Genomic DNA, 5,155 nt, shown 5'->3' with positions numbered 1-5,155 from the left:
CAGTCACTGCAAATCTCAGATGTCTCTGGTGTTACACACTGATTGGTATATGGAAGCATATGTCCGACAGGTCGATTGACTCTGGTCCTCATGCTGAACTATCGCCATGACTGTTTGCATGGACTCGATCTTGAGCCTTTTGTTGTGTATGTACCCATTCGATTTCTTCAACCCAGACAGTAGGGAAAGCTCCTAAAGCCTTGGGTACTAGAAAGAATGGGGAGAAACCCCCAGATTCGTTCTTTTAGTGGCACCAGCACTATGGACTTGTTGCAGTATAATTCTTATATGTAATCATGCAGTAATTCTTTCTTCTTGAGATCTGTTGGACATGAATGAAAAGATTTGGTGATTTTACTCTCAGCTAACTATCTTTGATGTTTGTCACCCAAACTCTCCAAAAAGGAGGCTATCCTGGCTCCCACTGAAAGACACTGAAAGACAAAAGCCTTTCCAAATATCTTGCAGCCTGCTCTGGATTGGATTCCATGTACACAGGAAGTTTGAGCCCCCTTCATTGTTATCTGGTAAATTTCAGCCTGGCCTATTAGATTTGGCCTCCTGAACCCTTCTGAAGATTGACCGATTTGAGCAAAAAGATGGCTGCTTCCTCTTGTTAGACTGACCACATTCTGGACATTTCTTCTGTCACTCACCTGATCCAGTGCTTTGCCAAACAACAACCTTCTATATGGAGAATGTTACAAAGGGCTTGTGTGGAAGCATTATGCACCCTCCAGTGGAGAAACCACAAAGCTCATATGGCTGTGACTGAATGTGCCAGCCCTAGAACTAGGTCTATTGAAGCCTCGGCCAAGTCAGCAGCCAGGTTCCAGTCCTCCCGAACCATGCCCACTCCTGCAGGTTCCACTTGCCATTTCCTAATCCTTTAAACATCACAGCGCTGTCACCAGTCCACAGGCAAAAACCTGCCATAGTATAAATTTTCTGCAAGTCTGCAGGCCAGTTCACCACAATTTGAGTTGAAGAGGTTTTTCTGCATGCACACTTTTGAGGTGTTCAGGTGTTGCCATGTTATAGATACGTTCCATACAGAAAAAAATGCAATATGTTCTCCTTTATTTGACAGCCGGTGTGATGTAGGCAATTGGAATCCATGTTAAACACTGTTCATGCATTTTTGACTCTAATAAAAACGCATTTGACTGCATCCAGTGTGAACCAGCCTCAAGTACAAAGTACATTTTTTCAACCCGTGGGATTCCTGAAAGGTATTAAAAGGCAAAGACACTGGCGCACCTGATGCTGGCAGGCCCCATCCACTCCTGGAAGTGCGTTGCTTAAAGAGGGGCTCCACTCAAATTTTTAACTTAATCTTACCCCCTTCAGTTAATTGCATAGATGTTCAAATGCCACACGAAATTTTTTTTTTATCGCTGTAATTACCTTTATATTGTACTTTATTGCAAAGTGTCTTAATGACCTAAAAGAAAAAAAAAAGATTGGTCGCTGAACTCCCGCTTTAAACATGCATCAGCCAGCTTCATTGGACAAAGCTTGGAGACCTTTACTGTAAATTGGTCTTCTTATCACATCTTTCCCATTCTTCATTAATGAGCTTTTAACTCCATCATTATGGGAAAAGAAGTTCTTCCCTTTTCACATTTGCAAATATCTGCATGCGTTTGCGATGGTTAAAAGGTGGTCATGTGGGCGCCAGATGAGGCGTTAACCCATTGTGTGCTGACGTGAGGTATGGCTAGGAAAATACATTTATTTCTCCAGCTCTCTCTCTAAGGGGGACATTGGAGGAAGAAGAACAGAGGAGTTTAGCCACTTGAGCTCCAGAAGTCATGTAACGCTGTGTACAAATGAGATTTATATCATTTTTTTCAGATGTGGTAGCTGCGTTGTTTTTCTTTTTTAGGCTAAGTTTACACTGATTGCAGCCCACATGGAAACTGTAACCAGCACCCCCCCTCCGCCTGCTCACTCTTTGTCTGCCCAGCACTTATCCCATCTTGGTGGCGGGTCAGGAAGCGGGTGACAACGGTGAGCTGTGGGATGGGCGGCGGGTCAGGCAGCGGGTAAAAGCGGCGAGCTGTGGGTCAGGCAGAGGCTCCTGTGTCCTCCATGCTTCCGCCGTGTGTCTCTTCTTTCCCCCTACTAGGCGTCCAATAGGACCCACTTCCTGATCGGCGGGTCTGATGGAGGATTACTATGGCGATAATGAATATTCATTTGTTATGGTCCCACAACTGTCCCACAACCCTTTTTTGAATCATGTGCCTCAAAAAAAAAAACACCCCACTATTGGAATCCATGGGATCCTGGGCTGGACTCAGACTCCCACTCACACTCTGCTACAAGTATAGCAAACTGTTTTTTATTCTTTTGGGATTAAGGTTTTACATAAATTAATAAAAGCTGATCATTGTAAACACCCCTGTCAGTGGTAACCCTCTAACTGCTACATTTGGGGGAGATCTTGTTCTACTGAAAAACAAAAAGTAAAAAAACAAATGATAAAAGTGTATAAAATAAATAAAAATAATAGAAAAATGTTAAAGCACCTATGTCACCCCCTCATATAAAAAGCACAGTAACGGGCAAGCACATGTAAGTAAACATCAATTGCAAGTGAGAACAATGATTCTAGAGTCATAGTTCACCCTAATGCCCGGTACACATGTGGAGTAGGGATGAGCCGAACACCCCCAGTTCAGTTCGCAGCAGAACATGCAAAGAGGCAAAAAATTAGTTTGAACACGTGAACACTGTTAAAGTCTATGGGACACGAACATGAAAAATCAAAAGTGCTCATTTTAAAGACTTTTATACAAGTTATTGCCATAAAAAGTGTTTGGGCCCCGGATCCTGCCCCAGGGGACATGTATCAATGTAAAAAAAAGTTTTAAAAAATGGACGTTTTTTTCGGGAGCAGTGATTTTAATAATGCTTAAAGTGAAACAATAAAAATGAAGTATTCCTTTAAATATCGTGCCTGGGGGTGTCCTTAGTATGCCTGTAAAGTAGCGCATCTTTCCCGCATTTATAACAATGCCACAGCAAAATTACATTTCTAAAGGAAATAATGTCGTTTAACCACTTGCTTACTGGGCACATAAACCCCCCTCCTATCCAGACCAATTTTCAGCTTTCAGTGCTCTCACACTTTGAATGACAATTACTCAGTCATGCAACACTGTACCCAAATAATTTTTTTGTCCTTTTTTTCATACAAATAGAGCTTTCTTTTTGTGGCATTTGATCACCTCTGGGTTTTTTATTTTTTGCGCTATAAATTAAAAAAGACCAAAAATTTTGAAAAAAAAACACATTTTTCTTAATTTCTGTGATAAAATTTAGCAAATTAGTAATTTTTCTTCATAAATTTTGGCCACAATTTATACTGCTACATATCTTTGGTAAAAATAACCAAAAATTTGTGGAAATTATTTGATCTGTCTGAAAGTTTTAGAGTCTACAATTATTACATCTGATGTACTGGCGGCCTATCTCATTTCTTGAGACAATAACAACCAAGGAAAGTACAAATGCCCCCCAAATAACCCCTTTTTGGAAAGTAGACATTACAAGGTATTTAGTAAGAGGCATGGTGAGTTATTTGAAGTTGTAATTTTTTCCCACAATTCTTCGCAAAATTAAGATTTTTTTCACAAAATTGTCATTGTAATAGCTTATTTCTCTCACATGGCATGTGCATACCACAAATGACACCCCAAAATACATTCTGCTACTTCTCCTGAGTATAGCGATACCACATGTGTGGGACTTTTTCACTGCCTGGCCACATACAGAGGCCCAACATGCAGGGAGCACCATCAGGTGTTCTAGGAGCATAAATTACACATCACATTTCTCAACCACCTATTACACTTTTGAAGGCCCTGGAGCACCAGGACAATGGAAACACCCACAAAATGACCCCATTTTGGAAAGCTAACACCCCAATGTATAATATATGAGGCATAATGAGTCTTTTAAATGGTTCATTTTTTTCCAGAAGTTTTTAGAAAAAGGGGAAAGGAAATGAAAGCGCATTTATTTTACACAAAGTTGTCCGTTTATAAGATATTTCCAACACATAGCATTTAGATAGCAAATATGACACCCCAAAATACATTCTGCTACTCCTCCTGAGTATTATGATATCACATGTGTGGGACTTTTTCACTGTCTGGCCATATACAGAGGCCCAACATGCAGGGAGCACCATCAGGTGTTCTAGGAGCATAAATTACACATCACATCATGAAGGCATATATGTACCCTGTGACTCGGTCACATCATTTGTATACCTTCACCCCATAGCGGGCCCTTTTGTTGGGAATACATTGTTTGATTTTAAGCCTGCCACTAAATTTAACAAGGGACTCATCCACACATATGTGTTGGTCCGGGGTAAACAGCTGGGGGAATACTTCAAAAAATTATTTAGAAGTGGTCGAATTTTGAAAAGCCTGTCATAATTTGGGTCATTTCGGGGAGGGCAATGGGTATTATCATTTAAAAGAAGGAACCTCATTATCATGAGGTATCTGGTTCTGGGCATTATCTTGGAGAAGATTTGCATGTGGTGGATGGGGTGGGTTGACCAATAGGACATCAAAGTGTTTTTTTTTTTTTGGTGAGTCCCATACAAAATGTGAGGCCTAAAAAAACCTTCAACTCCTCCATAATAGGACGTTGGATTATTTAAAATAAATTGCTGTGCATAAAGGTTGCACTGGGCCACAATTTTTGATAGCATGTCCTCGGTAAAAATTAAATAAAAAAATTGATTGGGGAAAAATTCCACCTGGACTCCTGGCTGGGCAGTAAACGTGGGAATGTTAGCTTCTCCTGAGGAAGCCACAAAGGGTTCTGAAGGGCATCGGAAAGGCTGGCATGGGTCCTTGGCCTTCTTGCTGAGGTACTGTGGTGCTGGTGGATGGCACTGCAGTGCTGGTGGATGGCACTGCGGTGCTGGTGGATAGCACTGCCTCCTCACCAGAATGCCTTCGTTTGGCGGGCAGAATATCTTCCTCCTCTGAGTCACTCAGTGTTCCACTACTGAGGACTGGCTCATAATTTACGTCCGACTCAGAATCGGAGTCTGAAAGGGAATCCGAAAAAGAGAGCTCCCTGTTGCTCTCGTCGGCCTGGGAAAGTATTTGGTATGCCTCCTCGG

This window comes from Aquarana catesbeiana, linkage group LG01 (genome assembly GCF_042186555.1).
Source record: "Aquarana catesbeiana isolate 2022-GZ linkage group LG01, ASM4218655v1, whole genome shotgun sequence".
In the NCBI taxonomy this organism is placed as follows: Eukaryota; Metazoa; Chordata; class Amphibia; order Anura; family Ranidae; genus Aquarana; species Aquarana catesbeiana.
This window is presented reverse-complemented; position numbering follows the sequence as displayed.